The sequence below is a fragment of the Nycticebus coucang genome, chromosome 2, assembly GCF_027406575.1.
Source record: "Nycticebus coucang isolate mNycCou1 chromosome 2, mNycCou1.pri, whole genome shotgun sequence".
NCBI lineage: Eukaryota > Metazoa > Chordata > Mammalia > Primates > Lorisidae > Nycticebus > Nycticebus coucang.
This window is the reverse complement of record NC_069781.1, coordinates 166,896,371-166,916,009: the sequence shown is the minus strand read 5'-3', so window position 1 is coordinate 166,916,009 and position 19,639 is coordinate 166,896,371. Positions and strand designations below refer to the sequence as shown.

Here is a 19,639-nt window from a genome sequence, read left to right as displayed (position 1 = left end):
GGGCTTAAGCGATTCTCTTGCCTCAGCCACCCAAGTAGCTGGGACTACAGGCGCCCGCCACAACGCCCAGCTATTTTTTGGTTGCAGTTCAGCCGGGGCCGGGTTTGAACCCGCCACCCTCGGTATATGGGGCCGGCGCCTTACCGACTGAGCCACAGGCGCCGCCCGAACTTCTTGAATTCTTACATGGACATGGGAGGACATAGGGACAAGTCAAATAAATTTCTCATCATCACACAGCTGGTAAGTGGCCAGGTAGGATTTGGGAACCAAGTCTGTGCTTATCTACTGTACCACGCAGCCGGTATTGGGGTTGCATCCCATTTTTTTTTTTTTTTTTTGTAGAGACAGAGTCTCAGTTTACCGCCTTCGGTAGAGTGCCATGATGTCACAGGACTCACAGCAACCTCTAGCTCTTGGGCTTCTGCAATTCTCCTGCCTCAGCCTCCCGAGCAGCTGGGACTACAGGTGCCCGCCACAATGCCTGGCTATTTTTTGGTTGCAGTTCAGCTGGGGCTGGGTTTGAACCCGCCACCCTCGGTATATGGGGCCGGCGCCCTACTCACTGAGCCAGACAGAGTCTCACTATGTCACCCTCAGTAGAGTGCCGTGGTTCACAGTTCACAGCCACCTCAAACTCTTGGGCTTAAGTGATTCTCTTGCCTCAGCCTCCCAAGTAGCTGGGACTATAGGCACCCGCCATAACTCCCAGCTATTTTTTTTTGTTGTAGTTGTCATTGTTTGGCAGGCCCGGACTGGGTTCAAACCCACCAGCTCCAGTGTATATGGCTGGGCTCTACTGCTGAGCTATAGGCACTGAGCTTGCATTCCAGTTTTTTTTTTTTTTTTGTAGAGACAGAGTCTCACTGTACCGCCCTCAGTAGAGTGCCATGGCGTCACATGGCTCACAGCAACCTCTAACTCTTGGGCTTAAGTGATTCTCCTGCCTCAGCCTCCTGAGTAGCTGAGACTACCAGTGCACACCACCACACCTGGTTAATTTTTTTATTTTTAGTGGAGACAGGGTCTCCCTGTTGCTTAGGTTGGTCTCAAACTCCTGGCTTCAAGTAATTCTCTCACCTTGGCCTCCCAGTGTGTTAGAATTATAAGCATGAGCCACTATACATGGCCTTGAATTTATTTTTGTACATGATACGAGGTTAGAGTCCAGCTTCATTCTTTTGCAGGAAGATGTCCAATTGTCCCAGAACCGTCTGTTGAAAAGATTATTCATTCCCCATTGAGTGGTCTTTGTAACCTTGTAGAGAATCAGTTGACTACCATTACCTCATTAAATGAGTAAGAATGTTAGCTAGCATCCTTGCCTTGTTCCTGGTTGGAGAATAGTTCTATTACTTTAACATTAAGTATGCTGTTTGATACTTATAAAATATATGAATATATATGTGCAACATTATGATATGTAAAATGTGTAGTATTTAAACCAAGAACAGGAATTTCCCTTCAATTTCGGTTCACTAATGTTTAATCACAAACGAGTATTGAATTTTATCAGCTACTACTTTTACTCACTGGTATTGAGATTATCATATTTTTTTCCCTTTAACAAGATAATGTCGTGCATTACATGAATAGATTTTCTGGTGTTGAAATGACCTTGCATTCCTGGAATAACCAATTGCAATTATTTTCTACTCTGAGTTCCTTTTCTAGCTCCCTGGCTCAGTTCATGCCTTGGAGGGGCAGTGTCATTTCCTGTGTTGGCACCTTGTCAAAAACTCCAGTTTCTTAGTTGGAATGTTCTAGAAGCTGCCAGAAGGTTGGATTTGCTCCTTGGATGTGGTGGGAGTGGCCAAGAGGCTCCAGGGGAGATGTTTGCTGGTACTTGAGGCTGTGTGAATATTTGCTACAGAGAGACCAAGTGAAAGCCAGATTGTGGGGCAAATAACAGTCTTCCAAAGTTACCTACTTTTGCTTTTAGCAACATTCAAATTCTCTGTCTTTGTCTGTAAAGTTTATTTTGTCTCTTAGACATTTTTTCTTGCAAAAAGGAGATAACTCTATCATCTTGTGTTTTGAGCACTTCCTAATGTGCCAGCCACTGTGTTTGTGCTTTATTTATATGCTTTATTATTAAAGATGCCAGTAATTATAACTAATTACTGATCCTCTCCCCAGTACTAGTCACTATGCTAATTTTTCTACAAGTAGTATTTCATTTAATCCCCTTAATCACCCTATGAGGTAGGTATTAATATCTCTATTCTTATGAGGAAACTGAGGCTGAGAGAAGCTAACTCACCAATGGCCCTAAGGCAGACCCAGGTCCAAAGTTAGGTTTGTCTCACTCCAGAGCCTGTTCTCTTAACCACTGCTATACATGCTCTGCACGATTAGCTTTGTCAGCCCCAGCATGGCATTTATAAAATGGCCTATACACCCTCATGATCAGTATTAAGTCCCATCGTGTGACTGGAGCGTGACTGAGCATTGCCGAGCGTGATTGGCTGGAGTCATCTGTGGTTTTTTGGTCTCACTAATCAGCTGTGACACGTGCTCACATGACATGTCTGCAGTAACAGTTTCTCTAGAAAAATCATGATGTGCGCTGTTTTCTTCAGCTTTTTTTTAAAGCTTTATTGGAGAGGAAATTCATCTGTCACACAATCTCCAAACTTAAAGGGTATAATGAAATGGTTTTTGTGTATTCGCAGACTTGTACGACCATCACCATAATCCACTTCAGGACATTTTCATCACCCTAAAAAGGACCTTTGTACCCATTAGCGGTCACCTCTCATTTCCTCTCAAACTCCCCAGTACAGACAAACGTCAGTCTGTTTTCTGTCTCTATAGATTTGTCTATTCTGGACATTTTTTTTTTTTGCAGTTTTTGGGCGGGGCTGGGTTTGAACCCACCACCTCTGGCATATGGGGCCAGCGCTCCACTTCTTTGAGCCACAGGTGCCTCCCTATTCTGGACATTTTGTATACATGGAATCGTACAATAGTCTTCAGGGACTGGCTTTTTTCTTTCACTTAAAATAATGTTTTCAAAGTCCATCCACAACATTGCATGTATTAGTAGTTTGTTTCTTTTCTTGCTTTCTTTCTCTCTTTTTTCTCTTTCTTTCTTTCCTTCCATTTTTTTTAAACAGTCTTTTTTTTTTTTTTGTAGAGACAGAGTCTCATTTTATCACCCTTGGTAGAGTGCCGTGGCAGTGGCGTCACACAGCTCACAGCAACCTCCAGCTCCTGGGCTTAGGCGATTCTCTTGCCTCAGCCTCCAGAGTAGCTGGGACTACAGGCACCCACCACAATGCCTGGCTATTTTTCTGTTGCAATTTGGCCAGGGCCCAGTATGAACCGCCACCCTCAGTATATCAGGCCAGCGCCCTACCCACTGAGCTACACGTGCCACCCCTAGACAGAGTCTTATTCTATTATCCCAGGCTAGGGTGCCATGGTGTCATAGCTCACAGCAACCTCAAACTCCTGGGCTCAAGTGATCCCTCTCCGGTAGCTGGGACTACAGGCATCCATCACAATGCCCCTTAGTAGAGATGGGGTCTCACTCTTGCTCAGGCTATTCTTGAACTTGTGAACTCGAGCAATCCCCTGCCTCAGCCTCCCAGAGTGTTAGGATTACAGGCTGAGCCAATGCACCTGGCCCTCCCTTTTTTAATAATTTATATATTATAGAATTACTGAAAGTTGATGGAAAAAAAAATCCAACAGGAAAGGAGGTTGAGGGTACAGGGAAAGGGGAGGAATTACTGAAGAATGAGTTGAGTTGAAAGTGGTCAGTGAGGGGTTGGGTTCCTTCCAAAGAAGGAATCTTCTGCAACTTACATTTCTCATCTAACATGTCTTAGAGATTGTACCCTATGCATAATAGCAAGCTTTCTTATTCCTTTGCCACATTTTAACTGGTGCAAAGTATTCTACTGAAATGGATGTCCATAATTCATTTAGCTGATCCTCTATTGGTGAATATTTGACTTGTTACCCACCTTTTACTACTACAAACAATGGTATGGTAAATGATAAATGTGCACATATTAGTTCACACATGTAAGAGCATATTTTAAGGTACATTCCTAGAAGTAAAGAACTGTCTAAGAGAGGTATGTGCACTTTCAAATTTATAGATTTATCTAAACTATACTATATATAAATCCAGTTCTAGGAAAGAAACAGAAACCACCGTAGGAATCTGAAGCAGAGAAAGGACTCTGAATGTGGTGCAGAAAAATCTCAGAGGTCTCCACAACCTTACTTGCCAGCAGAATAGCCAAAAAAGCAAGAGAAATGGCCTTTGTCTTTCTCTCACCTACCATATCTCTCATAAATTCATCTAACTGGTAGGACTTAATTAGCATCTGAAACCCTGGCTGCAAGGGAGTTTGGGGAGTGTAGGGTTTAGCTTTCTAATGTCTCTGCTTAGAAGACTGTTAAACAAGCCAGACTGTGGCTCGGTGCCTGTAGTTTAGTGGTTAGGCCACATACACCAGGGTTAGCAGGTTCGAACCCAGCTCCGGCCTGCCAAACAACAATGATAACTACAACAACAACAACAACAACAATAACAACAAATAAAAAGATAGTTGGGCATTGTAGTGGGTGCCTGTAGTCCCAGCTACTTAGCTGAGGCAAGAGAATCGCTCTAGCCCAAGAATTTGAGTTTGCTGTGAGCTGTGATGCTATGGTGACGTGGTGAGACTCTGTCTCAAAAAAAAAAATAATAATAAAATAAAATAAAAATACCAAGCCAGACTGAAAGAACCAGTCTACGGTATTCACTATCCCCCTTCAACTGCACTCCCACCAACATCACACTGCACTCCCACCAACACAGGACCTTGTCAACTCTTTAAGCTTGGCCAGCCCAATCCCTGAAAAATGGTACCTTATTGTTTTAATTGACATTTCTTTTATGAGAAGTTAAGCATCTGTCTTACAGGTCATCAATATGTACATTTCCATGAGTAGAAAAACACAATGTGAGGGCAACCCCCGGAGTTATGCAGTATGGTAACCCTGCAAAATCAATAAATGCCATTTGAATTTTTTCTATGAACTTTTTATATCCTTTGCCAATACACGGTCTTTTTTTCCCCATGATAATATTTAATTGGAAACATATATGAGGCCTGTATGGTGCCACAGTTCTCCAAACCTAGACTGACCAACTTATGGTCCCAGCGAGGGGTAGGAAGGAGCAGCCTCTACTTGAAATGTCACAAGCATGTCAAGTTCTGGAGCTTTAGGACGTTGGAATTAAATTGCATTCAAGGTGCTCCCCCAATGCCAGTTTACACAAAATTCTAATTTGCTTTCTGCCTGCTGCAGATTTAATTCTGAATGACACTGGAGGAGAGCTAAGGACACAGCATGCCTGGTGAGCTGAGTATCCATTCCTGCATGCTGGGCTTGCGTTCTTGTGGTTTATAATGACTTCTCGGGTGAATAATAACCTCAGGTTCATGCCAGGCCTTTTGGTCTTTGTTGATGACCTATAGGGACTGAATGGCTCAGATCTCAAATTCAAGAACAGGCCTTTTAAGCCTGGTCAATCAATCAGGTTGCATAGTCAGAGCCACAGAAAGCACAAGTTGCTGATGCAGAAAGGCCCAAGTACTCAGAGGAACATACCACTTGCCAGGAAGTATGGGGTTGAATTTTTTTTTCCTTTTTAATTTGCTAGGAAGTTTCAAGTGCTTGGTGGTGGGGCTAGTCAGAAAGGGGTGCACTTTCCTACAGACCCCAATCTGATGAACCAGATTCCATCATTAGGTATTTTGGCGCAAACATTCCTCTAGTAATCCAGTACTCCCTCTTGACTTGCCAATTATTTTCCACTTGGTCAGGCTCAAAGTGTCCTAGTCATTTTTTATCCCTCCTTCTTCTCCTCCCCTCCCCCATGTGTTCCTTCAGAGTGTCTCTGGGGAAGGCATGCAGGAGTGATAAAAGCACTGGCTGTGTAACCCTGACCAAGTGAGTGAAACTCTCTCTGAACCTCAGTTTCTTCATCTGTAAAGTACAGCTAACAATATCCTATATCTTTTGGGGAGAATTAAAAATAACACGTGTTTTTTTGTTTTTTGTATTTTTTTTTTTTTTTTGAGACAGAGTCTCAAGCTCTCACTCTTGGTAGAGGGCTGTAGCATCACAGCTCACAGCAACCTCAAACTCTTGGTCTTAAGCAATTCTCTTGCCTCAGCCTCCCAAGTAGCTGGGAGTATAGGCGCCTGCCACAATGCCTGGCTATTTTTTGGTTGTAGTTGCCATTGTTGTTTGGCAGACCTGGGCTGGATTCAAACCCACCAGCTCCGGTGAGCTGGTGCGGAGCCAACACATGGTTTTGTTTATTTGTTTATTTATTTAGGTAATCAGGCTCTGGTGAGGTTCAAACCCACCGTCCCTGGTGTGTGGGGCTGGTGTGCTAAACCCTGGGCTACAGCACCCAGCTGGTTTTGTTTTTTAAAATGTATACATACAGTATCCTTTCCCTCTTCCAAGTCTCTTCAGCTGACTCATGTCAAGTTTACTTTATCACCCTCTGTAGAGTGCCATGGCATCACTCAGCTCACAGCAACCTCCAACTCCTGGGCTTAGGTGATTCTCTTGCCTCAGCTTCCCGAGTAGCTGGGACCACAGGTGCCTGGCACAATACCCGGCTATTTTTTTTGTTGTTGTAGTTTGGCCAGGGCTAGGTTTGAACTCACCACCCTCGGTATATGGGGCTGATGCCCTACTGGTATATGGGCCACAGGCGCTGCCCCATATATTTTAAAACACACACACATACAAATAATAAATGGTTTTATAAAAAAGAGTTCATAGTCCATGTATAAAAATAGGTTTGTGGCCCAAATTGGTACTTTCCGTTTTTGTTCCTTCTTCTATGACCTAATTGAGGTTCTTACTTGCTTCATTTCTGCAACAGCTTCTTTTTTTTTTGGGCCAGGGCCAGATTTGAACCTGCTACCTCTGGTATATGGGGCTGGCACCCTACTCCTTGAGCCACAGGCACCACTCCACAACAGCTTCTTACCTGTCCTTGAATGACTAGTATCCCTACCTCAGTCCACCTTCAATTCTCTCCTCCCTCACTGCTGCAGCTCAGCTTAATTTTTCTAAAATACTTCCCAGATTATGACCTCCTCATGCTCCAAAATCTTCAATGCCTCCCATTGCCTTTGGGATTCTTTTTTTTTTTTTTTTCCAGAGTGACTTTTTTTTTTTTTTAATTAAATCATAGCGATGTACATTAATGCAATCATGGGGCACCATACACTGGTTTTATAGACCATTTGAGACAGATTTCATTCTGTTGCCCTTGGTAGAATGCCGTGGCACCATCATAGCTCAAAACAACCTCAAACTCTTAGGCTCAAGTGATCCTCTTGCCTCAGTCTCTTGAGTAGCTGGGACTAAAGGGGCCCACGACAACCACTGGCTAATTTTTCTATTTTTAGTAGAGATGGGGTTTCACTCTTGCTCAGGCTGGTCTCAAACTCCTGAGCTGGAAATCTACCCATCTCCACCTCCCAGAGTGCTGGGATTACAGGCGTGACCCACTGTGCCCTGCCTGGGATTTTTTTTTAAGAGCCAGGATCTCTCAGTGTCACCCAGGCTAGAGTGCAGGGGTGTCACTGTAGCTCCCTGCAGCCTCACACTCCTGGGCTCAAGTGATTCTCCTGCCTCAGCCTCCTGAGTAGTGAGGAGGTGGAACTACAGGTACAAGCCACCAAGCCCAGCTAATTTATCACATTTAAAAAAAAAAAAAATGCTCATCATCACCCATTAAATTGACCTAATAAAGGGTCAAAACTCAAAGTTTGAAAAATACACTGCTCTTGGGCGGTGCCTGTGGCTCAAGGAGTAGGGCGCCGGTCCCATATGCCAGAGGTAGCGGGTTCAAACCCAGCCCTGGCCAAAAACCAAAATAAATAAATAGCTTTAAAAAAAAAAGAAAAATACACTGCTCTTACATCTCCATTAGGAAAAAAACAAATTAAGGCTAGACACCGTGGCTCACATCTGCAATCCACCACTCTGGGAAGCTGAGGCAGGAGGACTGCTTTAGCTTAGGAGTTCCATACCAGCCTGAGCAAGAGCGAGACCCCATCTCTACAAAAACAGAAAAACTAGCAAGGCACTGTGGCAGGCGCCTGTAGTCCAGTTTTTTTGGAGGCTGAGGCAAGAGGATGATTTGAATTCAGGAGTTTGAGGTTGCTGTGAGCTATGATGCCAAAGCACTCTAACGAGGGCAACAAAGTGAGACTTTGTCTCAAAAAAAAAAGAAGAAAAGAATGCTCTTTGTAAATGCATAAAATAAAGTACATATAATTATAGGGAAACCAATTATAGTTGAAATATTGCCAACAAAATATTAAAAGAAATATGTGGTCACATTTCTTCATGATTGTACTAAATAAAAAGATCTAGCAGCGGGCGGCGCCTGTGGCTCAGTGAGTAGGGTGCCAGCCCCATATGCCGAGGGTGGCGGGTTCAAGCCCAGCCCCGGCCAAACTGCAACAAAAAAATAGCCAGGCATTGTGGCGGGCGCCTGTAGTCCCAGCTAGTCGGGAGGCTGAGGCAAGAGAATCACGTAAGCCCAAGAGCTGGAGGTTGCCGTGAGCCGTGTGACACCACGGCACTCTACCGAGGGCAGTAAAGTGAGACTCTGTCTCTACAAAAAAAAGATCTAGCAGCAAGTTCTTTTTTTTTTTTTTTTTAGAGATAGAGTCTTACTTTATCGCCCTCAGAGTGCTATGGCATCACAGCTCACAGCAACCTCCAACTCCTAGGCTTAGGGATTCTCTTGCCTCAGCCTCCTGAGTAGCTGGGACTATAGGCACCCACCACAACGCCCGGCTATTTTTTGTTGCAGTTTGGCTGGGGCTGGGTTTGAACTGGCCACCCTCAGTATATGGGGCTGGCACTGTACCCACTGAGCCACAGATGCTGCCCTAGAAGCAAGTTTAAAAACTACTGTTATTTCAAAGAAGTGATGAGTAAGAACAAAAATATTATAAGATATCTGTAGCAACTGGAATGTGATAGAAAATATCTGTGATTTCTTGTAGTAACAAAGGCACAGGTCCTCCTAATATTGTGGTTTTGTGCCTATATTCCTAGTAAAAAGAAAGGCTGAATTTCTGTCCCCTCCAAAATTCATGTTGAAATTTAATATGTGATATTAAGAGGTATGGCTTTTAGGAGGTGATGAGTGATGAGGATGAATGGGATTAGGTGCTCTGATAAAAGGGTGTTGCAGAGGGAGTTTGCCCCTGCCCTCCCTTTTCAGCCCTTCCAGGAGTGAGGGCACATCGTTCCTCTCCTCTAGAAGATGCAGCAACATGGTGCCAACTCAGGAGCTGGGAGCAGTCCTCACCAGACGACCAAAACTGCCAGCACCTTGATCATAGTCTGTCAGCCTCCAGAATTGTTAGAAAATAAACTTGTGTTCTTTATAAGTTACCCAGTCTCGGGTGTTTTGTTGTAGCAGCACACACGCACTAAGACATGGTTATTTTTTCCTACTGAAATTCATGGACACCCTGATTTCTGTTCATGAACCCTCAGGGGCAGGCAGACCCCAGGTTAAGAACCCTTGCTCTAGGTGATATTATCCAGTCCTTAAATGCATCCATGTGACTCTTTTCTTTTTTTTTTCCATCGGGACAGAGTCTTACTCCATTGCCCAGACTGGAGGTTAGTGGCATCATAACGGCTCACTGCAACTTCTGGTCTCAAGCAACCTTCCTGCTCATCCTCCCAAGTAGCTGAGACTACAGGAACATGCCACTATACCTGGTTAATATTTTTTTACTTTTTGTAGAGACAGGGGTCTTGATCTCGCTCAGGCTGGTCTTGAACTCCTGGCCTCAAGCAATCCTCCTGCCACAGCCTCCCAAGTGCTAGGATTACAGGTGTGAGCCACCGTGTCTGGCTTCTATGTGACTTTTGAATTCCTATCTCCAGCTTTGATCTTTCCCTTGACCTCTGGTCTTAAATATCCATCGTCTACTTGATTTGACACCCTGAGGTGCCTGAACAGCACTTCAAACTTTACATATAAAATGGAACTCTTGATCCCACCTGCTTCAATCACCTTCTCCACAAACTTTCCCACCACAGTCAATAGCATCCCTGTCTACCCCATTGTGCAAGTGAAAAACCCAGGCCACCACCTCTGATGACTTCTGTGGTAGATTGCACAATGTCCTCTCCTGCATGTACTCTCGCCTCTTTAAATGTGACTTTGATCTTGATCCAACCAAGAGGAAGGGTCCATTTCTCTACCCCAGGAAGCTGACCTTGGCCATGTGACTTGTTTTGGTCAAGGAGGCAATGGCCAAACAGGCTTGAAGAGGTTTGCTTTCTCTTGCTGCTAAGAAGAACCCTTAAGCTGCTATGGGAATAAGCCTAGGCGAACCTGTTGGATGATGCAAGACCATGTGGAAAGGGACATCCCAGTTGAGACATCTCACATCGGGCAGAGGTGAGCCATTCCAGCTGATGACTGATCTATAGAAGTATGTGAAAATAAATGAGTTTTCTTCGCTAAATTTGGGAGATGGTTTATTATACAGCAAGAGCTAAGTGACACAACTCCCTTTTCCTCATACCCACATCCAATGAATACACCATTAATAGGCCTGTCTGTTTAAATTCCAAGCATGTCTAAAATCCAACCACTTCTCACCACCTCCACTGTTTCTACCATGGTCTGAGCCACCATCATTTCTCACCTGTCAACTTCCTCCAGCACTGGCTCCCTTCAGTCTATCCTTATTGCAGATCCCAGAACAATCTCTTTTTTTTTTGTTTGTTTGTTTGTTTGTTTTTGGCTGGGGCAGGGTTTGAACCCACCACCTCCGGCATATGGGACCGGTGCCCTACTCCTTGAGCCACAGGCGCCGCCCCCCAGAACAATCTCTTAAAAAGTGAAAATCAGGGCAGCGCCTGTGGTTCAGTCGGTGGGGCACTGGCCCCATATACCGAGGGTGGCAGGTTCAAACCCGGCCCCGGCCAAACTGCAACCAAAAAATAGCCGGGCGTTGTGGCGGGCGCCTGTGGTCCTGGCTACTCGGGAGGCTGAGGCAAGAGAATCGCTTGAGCCCGGGAGTTGGAGGTTGCTGTGAGCTGTGTGAGGCCACGGCACTCTACCGAGGGCCATAAAGTGAGACTCTGTCTCTACAAAAAAAAAAAAAAAAAAAAGTGAAAATCAAATCCTGTCACTCCTCAGCATATAATCTTTCAATGGCTTTCCATTTTTTCATAGAAAAAAAAAAATCTGGGGGCGGCGCCTGTGGCTCAAGGAGTAGGGCGCCGGTCCCATATGCCAGAGGTGGCGGGTTCAAACCTAGCCCCGGCCAAAAACCACAAAAATAAAATAAATAAAAAATAAAAATAAATAAATAAAATGTCTTAAAAAAAAAAAATCTGGGCGGCGCCTGTAGCTCAAGGAGTAGGGTGCCGGTCCCATATGCTGGAGGTGGCGGGTTCAAACCCAGCCCCGGCCAAAAAAAAAAAAAGAAAAAAAAAATCTAGTTCCTCCATTTTATTCCTCAAATGGTCTCAGTCTTTTTCACCCTCAGGGCCGTTGCACTTGCTTTTTCCTCTGCCTGGTCTCTTCTTTCTCTGCAGCTCAGAGTTTGCAAACTATAGCATGTGGGCCAAATCTATCCTGCTGTCTGTTTTCGTATTGCCCATAAGCTAAGAAAGGTTTTTACACTTTAAAATAACTAGAAGAAAAATCGAAAGAAGGCCAGTATTTCTGATACACGAAAACCATATGAAATGCACATTTTAGCACTGTATCTAATAAAGTTTTATTGGAATATGGCCTACCTCATTCACTTATGTATTGTCTGCAGTTGCTTTCTCAATGTAACAGCAGAACTGAGCTACAGAGACAAAGACTATAAATTAAAATATTTATCAAACTGGCTTGTTAGGAAAAAACCCAGAAGCTTAAAACAACTTCTCGGGAGTCTGTGGGTCAGCAGGGTGGTTCTGCTGATTTGAGCAGGCTTGGCTATTCTTAACCAGGTTCACCCATATGGCAACAGTTGGCTCTAGGAAGGTCCCACTCATATGTCTGGCAGCTGGCAAGCTGTTAGCTGGGCAACAGGGGTGATGTGCCATGATGCTCCAGCGACCTAGCCAGGGCTTATTTTCATGGTAGAGGCAGTTCCCAAGAGAGCAGCAGAGTGTACAAAGCCTGGGTATGGCACACCATCACTTCTGGTATGTTCTATTGGCCAAAGTAAGGCCAGCCTGACTCTCTAGGGCTGGGGAAACAGATGCTATCTTTTAGACAGGAGGAGCTGCAAAGTCATATTACAAAGGATGAAGGTATAGAGAGGGTAGTTTTGATATCAAACTACTATCACAGCATGAGAGTCAGGATTTGGGGGAGTTCAGAATAGACTTGTCAGTTGCAGAAATGGGATCAAACTGGATTCAAATGCCAGCTTCACCAACTACCAGCCAAGTTCTGGGTGATTTACTTTGTCTCTTGAGCTTTCAGTTTCCCCACACTGTTGGTGAGAGGATGGAAAGGAGATAAGTAAGGCATGGAAGGCTCTGGGCACACAGCCAGGCACCTACAGTGATATTCAACAAGAGACCACTCCATTCTTATACTACACGGCCCATCCTGGGCTTTGCTGAATCCTGCCTCTGATTCCCAAGGTGGAGTTGAGAAGGAAAACTGGCCAAGCAGGAGTGTGATTCAGATGGGGAACCAAGAAATGGCAATTACAGAGTGAGAGCTTAATTATAGTTCTTTGGGAAAAGAAGTGAGGAATGCAATCTGGTATTTGGGGGTTGGGGGGCTGGAGAGAATGAAGGAAGGAGATAGAGAGGGAGGCCCAAGAAGGAAAGCTGAGCCGTTGGACAGAAATGTCCCTTTATCCCCTAAAATAATGTCAATGACATTTTTATTTGATGTTTTGTTGTTGCTTTCATTACAAAAGTACTGTGTGTTCACTTTCTGGAGCTTGAAAAACGCGGACTGTTTCACCCATAATCCCACCAACCAGATATGGTAATGGCTGGCATTTACACGAGCCTCAGGGTATGCCAACATTGTCTCAAAGGCTTTACACAGTAGTGTCTCCCTGTGTAAAGGAGAGAAGGACCTGATAAGTGGGCCATTCCTCTCCTGTTTGTACAGGTGAGGTGAGGAAAAAGTACAGAGAAAATAAGTAGCTTGTCCAGTGTGACACATCCAGTAAACAGTAGTGTCTGCATTCAAAGCCAAGCTACCTGGTGCCAGAAGCCTTGCTTGTCACCAGTGGATCCCAGCACCACCTGGGCATAGCTGACGCTTGTATATGTCCTTCCATATTTTTTTTTCTCCTCCAGGGAAGCATATCATTGTTTTGCTACTTTAAAAAAGGGTATTTGGAAAATTTATTCTTCTCTTTCTCTGATTTTAGTTTTTAGTACCAGTTCTATAATAATGAAAGTTTATGGATCTATATCCCTTTCCTCCCCCTTTTTTGGCAATTTGTAATTTTGATGTAATTTCAAACTGAAAGAAACGTTGCAAGAATAGCAAAAGAAACTCACAGAAACTTTTTACCCGCATTAACCAGTTGTTTACCATTTGTTTTAAAATTTTTCTTTCATAGCTCTGCACCCATAGCTCAGTGGTTAGGGCACCAGCCATATACACAGGGGCTGGCAGGTTCGAACCTGGCCTGGGCCTGCTAAACAACCATGACAACTACAACAACAACAACAACAAAATAGCCAGGTGTTGTGGCAGGTGCCTGTAGTCCCAGCTACTTGGGAGGCTGAGGCAAGAGAATCGCTTAAGCCCAAGAGTTTGAGGTTTCTGTGAGCTGTGACACCACAGCACCAGGGGTGATATAGTGAGACTGTCTCAAAAAAAAACTTTTTTTCTTTCACCATATAAATATTTATGTATGTTTATTACATGCATGTACATATATATGCATTTTTTGAACTATTTGAGATTAAATTGGAGATATCATGCCCTTTAACCCCTAAATATTCCAGTAAGAATTTCCTAAGAACAAAGACATTCTCATGTATAATCACAGCGTAATGAGCAAACTCAAGACATTTAACATTGCAACAAAACCATTATCTAATCTATAGTCCTTATTTAAATTAATCAATTAGCTGTATATCCCATTGAGAACATTTTCTAGAAGTAAAAAAGAATGTATCAAATTGGTCCTAAAAAGCAATCAATGCTTTTTGTTTGTGGGTGGGGGTGGTATCCGTAGATAAAGTCATTGTGTAGGATTTTTATCATAGTATGATGAACAGAGAAAGTCACATGCTGGAGGGACAAAATCCTCAGTCCCAGCTTTGGGTTGGTCAAGAAGCTGCTGTGTGATCTTTAAAAAGTCCGTAAATGTTGCTGAGGCCCTGTTTTCTCATATGAAGAACTGGAGTAATTACTGGATATTGCATAGTGTAAGGTGAATTAGCTTGGCTTTGGGGTCACACAAAATAGAATTTCACTGCCACTTACTGTCCTAAAAGCCTAGGGTAAATTATTTAGCTTCTCTGAGGCAAACTGGGAACAACCAAACTCACTGAAGAACAGGGCAGCACGTGTTTGTTCACTATTGATGTTATTAGTAAATAACTAATCAGTCTTTGCCCTGAAATAAAGTATCAAGAAATATCAAGCTCTCAAGTGCTGTGTATTGTTATTGAAGAGTGTGAGTTCTTAAGTAGAGGGATCCTTGGCAAAGGGTGGCAAGGCAGGGTGAAACAGCAAACAAAAGATGTTTAAGGGTTTGCCTGGCTGCAGTGGCACACCCTGTGATCCCAGCACTTTGGGAGGCTGAGGTGGGAGGATCAGTTCAGATCAAGAATTCTAGACCAGCCTGGGCAATATAATGAGACCCTTTCTCTAAAAAAAAAAATTTAAAAATTAGTCAGGTGTGGCAGTGCATGCCTGTAGCCTCACCTACTCAGGAAGCTGAAGCTGAGGCTGGGATGGGACCAAGTTCATGCTGTTCCTGCTGTAACCCCAAGTGGAAATAATAATCATCATTTACTAAGCACCCATTATGTGTCAAGTACCAAGCTCAGCATGTTCCTACAGTATGAATTGAATTGTCACAACAATCCTAACAGATAGGAATTATTGTCCTAATTGTATAGATTGTTAAAATACGGCTCAAAAAGTTAAATGACTTGCCTGAGATTATACAGAACAAGCAATCCAGGTGTCTCTGATTTCAGAAGTCTTAGATGCTACCCTAAACTAGTCAGAATACTGAGCTCCATCCGTTGTAAATATGATTTTAGGTTATGCATATGTCACATAGGCCATTTCACTGTGCTCATCACTTTACACTTTTCAGAGCACTAAAAAAACAGCTTTATTGAGGTATAATTTACATACTATAAAATTCATCCATTTTAAGCACACAATTCAATTGTTTTTAATATATTCACAGAGTTGTGTAATCATCACCACAATCAATTTTAAAACATTTCCATTGCCCCCGAAAGAAACCTTGTGCCCATTTGCAGTCATTCTCCATCCCCCCTCCAGCCCTAGGCAACCACTAATCTATTTTCTGTCTCCATGGATTTGCCTATTCTGGACATTTCGTATAAATAGAATTGTACAATGTGTGGACTTTGTGTCTGGCTTCCTTTACTTAGTGTAATGGTTTCAGGTTCATTCACGTTGTAGTGCGTGTCCCTAACTTCATCACCTTTTATGGCTGGATAGTATTCCATTGTATAGACGGACATGTTGTATCTGTCCATGTATCAGCTGGTGGACGTATGAGTTGTGTCTACTTTTTGGCTATTATAAATCATGCTGTTATGAACTTTTTTTTTGAGACAGAGTCTCACTCTGTTGCCCTCTGTAGAGGGCTGTAACATTACAGCTCACAGCAACCTCCAACTATTGGGCTGAAGTGATCCTCTTGCCTCAGCCTTCCGAGTAGCTGGGACTACAGGCGCCCGCCACAATGGCCAGCTATTTTTTTGTTGCAGTTGCCAATGCTGTTTTAACTGGCTGGGGCCAGGTTTGAACCCGCCACCCTCAGTATATGAGTGCCCTACCAGCTGAGCCATAGGTGCTGCCCTGTTATGAACATTTGTTTATAAGTTTTTGTGTGGACATATGTTTTCATTTGGGGAACTGCCAGGTTGCTTTCCAAAGCAGCTACACTATTGTACATTCCCACAAGCAGTGTATGAGGGCTCCTTTCAGCACTTTTTTTTTTTTTTTTTTTTTCTGCAGTTTCTGGCCGGGGCTGGGTTTGAACCTGCCACCTCCAGCATATGGGGCCAGTGCCCTACTCCTTTGAGCCACAGGCACTGCCCACAGAACTCTTTTTTCTTTGAGACAGTCTCATTCCGTTGCCCTGGGTTGAGTGCCCTAGTATCGCAGTTGACAGCAACCTCAAATTCTTGGGCTTGAATGATCTTGTCTCAGCCTCCTGAGTAGCTGGGACTACAGGTGCCTGCCACAACACTTCGGCTAGTTTTTTTATTTTTATAAGGGACACTTTGCTCAGGCTGGTCTCGAACTCCTGGCTTTGGCAATTATCTGGCCTCAGAACTCTTTTATAAACATAAACTCACAACAATAATCCTCACAACCCCAAAGATTGGCATTATTACTCAGCTTTCCTAGGCCAGGTCAATGAGGGCAGAGGGGGGACGATATGACTTCTCAGGGGACACCAGCTATAAGGGCTGGGGCTCTAACCCTCAGTCTGAGCTATTTCCTGCAGAAAGCCCAGCTTTGGGGTCCAAAAGTAGGTCTTTGAGAGGTGCTGGGACAAAGGGCAGAGAGAAGGAAGCTGCCAATCAGAGAGCCTTGGCGTGGAAGTTCCTAGTTTTACAGGCAAAGACAACAAAACCACTTCTGTTTTTGTTTTATTGGGCAACGGGGGAGCCAGGTTCTGACTAATTAATGATGATCAAAGTGCTCTGACAAGATGGAGTGCTCTGCAAACGCCGGCCATGAATTATTCATAGGCAGGTCTTCTTAACTGGACCAAAAAGAGGTTGCCCAGGAGTAGAAGCAAGTCAAGTCTTCATTCCTGTTTGAGTCTGTGTGAGCCTGAGCAGTCCCTACAGGACTCAGCTCCTCCATCCAGAAATGGATCCAGATGTGAGCTTTCATTTCTTTATGCTACCAGGCCAGGACTTGACAAAGATGGGCTGGTGACTGAAGTCCTGTTACCATCCAACTCAGCAGCAGTGCATACCAAGTCTGCCCCCATCAGCTGGCAAACAAAAATTAACAGCACCTACACATGGTTCAGGGGTTGTTAAACCTTTTCTACAAAAGGCTAAATAGTAAATATTTTGGACTTTGCAGGCCAGGTGGGTGCCACTGCAGTGCAAAAGCCCTGACAGATAGTCCATAAGTATTTAGCTGTCCAGTGAAATTTTGTTTGTGTATGCTGAAATTCTGTGCAATTTTCTTTTCTTTCTTTCTTTTTTTTTTTTTTTTTTTGCAGTTTTTGGCCAGGGCTGGGCTTGAACCCACCGCCTCTGGCATATGGGGCCGGCACCCTACTCCTCTGAGCCACAGGCACTGCCCTCTATGCAATTTTCGTGTTACAAAAAAATATTCTTTAGATTTTTTTTCTCAGCCATTTAAAAACATAAAAACCATTTTTAGCTCCTGGAATGTATAAAAACAGGTGTTGCCTCAAAATGTAAAACATAATTACTATTTGACCCAGTGATTGCACTCATAAGTATATACCTAAAAGAAATAAAAACACACGTCTACACAAAAATTTGTACATGAAAATTCGTAGCAGCACTAGGCATAATAGCCCCAAAGTGGCTCATGCCTGTAATACCAGGATTTTGGGAGGCTGAGGTGGGAAGATCGCTTGAGGCCAGACTGGGAGTCTGGGGCCAGACTGGGCAGCATAGTGAGACCCCTATTTCTACAAAAAATAGGAAAATCAGCAGGGCATGATGGCATGCATCTATAGTACCAGCTACTTGGCAGGCTGAGGCAGGATGATTGCTTGAGTCTAGGAGAGTTTGAGGTTGCAGTGAGCTATGATGATGCCATTGCACTCTGGCCCAGGAGACAGAGTGAGACCCTCCCCTCTCTAAAAAAAAAAAAATTGATACTTGGGAGGCTGAGTCAAGAGAATCGCCTAAGCCCAAGGATTTGGAGGTTGCTGTGAGCTGTGTGACGCCACGGCACTCTACCGAGGGCGATAAGGTGAGACTCTGTCTCTACAAAAAAAAAAAAAAAAAAAAGGAAAAAAAAAATTGATTTCTCCTCCCCTCCCTATTATCTCAATATATTACAGGAAAGAAGATGAAGAATGCAACCAGACCTGGCCCAAATCATTTTAAATATAATACCTGGCTCTCAGGTTAATCTAATTTCCAAAGAGACTCATTTACAAGTCAATCTGTTTCCCTCTACCCATTCATTCTCCCAGTATCTTTTCATCCTCACTAGTAACCATGTATTGCCCTTATTCTGTTCACCTATATTCCTCATCCCTCTCTCCCCTCTAAAATGAGGGTATATAAGTTTCCAGACATCATTGAGATACTGGGTAATCACTCTCTGATTCTCTCTCTGCACATGGTAAATAAAATAAATCTTTCTTTTTCTAATTTGCCTTATTGTGAGTTGATCCTTCATTGAAACTTCTGGGGCAAATGGCAAGTCTGCCCTCACCTCACAGGAGCCTTCATGATCTCATCTAAGTCTAATTACCTTCCAAAGACCACACTTCCAAATCCCATTGCTTTGAGGCTTAGGACCTCAATATATGAATTTTGTAGGGACCCAGACTTACAGACTGTAACAGAAAGAACTACTCAAAGATGTGACTATCAGGAGATCCATTAGGGTCATCCTGAAGGCTAGTGACTTGTAAGAAACAGAATCAGGGGCGGCACCTGTGGCTCAGTGGGTAGGGTGCTAGCCCCATATACTGAAGGTGCCAGGTTCAAACCCGGCCCTGGCCAAACTGCAACAACAACAACAACAAAAATAGCCTGTAGTCCCAGCTACTCTGGAGGCTGAGACAAGAGAACAGCTTAAGCCCAGGAGTTGGAGATTGCTGTGAGCTGTGTGACGCCACGGCACTCTACTGAGGGTGAAAAAGTGAGACTCTGTCTCTACAAAAAAAAAAAAAAAGAAAGAAAGAAAGAAACAGAATCAGGTCTATAGCAAGATACCTTCTAATTAAAAAATTTTAAATCACATTCACATGAAACAATACTAAACATCTGACAACGCTATATTCCAATTCAAAGATATTTGAACAGTGAAGGAGGAGGCTAATGGAAGGGGGTATAGGAATAGAAAGAAATGAATGAGTGAACTAATGAAACCAGAAAGGAGCCTTGCATGAACCAGTTGTAAGAATGAGCTGTGAACTGGGATGAATAATTCAGTTCTCTGCATCCAAGTCTCAACCCTCCTCTCCAACCACCCAGCCAAGGTAGGGGAAGGGAAAGAGAGAGATTGAGAAAACAGGTTTCTTGTCCTAGGTTATAAGAACCCAGCCTTCCTAATCAAGTTGGACTCTATCTAACACACACACCCTCAAATTCATGGCTGACCTGCAGGGCTTAGGAGAGCTACTATTCCTGGCAAAGTAAAGGAAGTTTTGCCTACAGAAGAAGGGAGTGGAGACCAGCAGAA

General features: G+C 43.7%; 1 protein-coding gene across 2 annotated transcripts in view; it reads right to left on the bottom strand.

The window, feature by feature from the left end:
• CDH3 (cadherin 3) overlaps positions 1–19,639 on the bottom strand; it is a 100,270-nt gene that overhangs the window by 69,849 nt on the left and 10,782 nt on the right. The window lies entirely within an intron of this gene.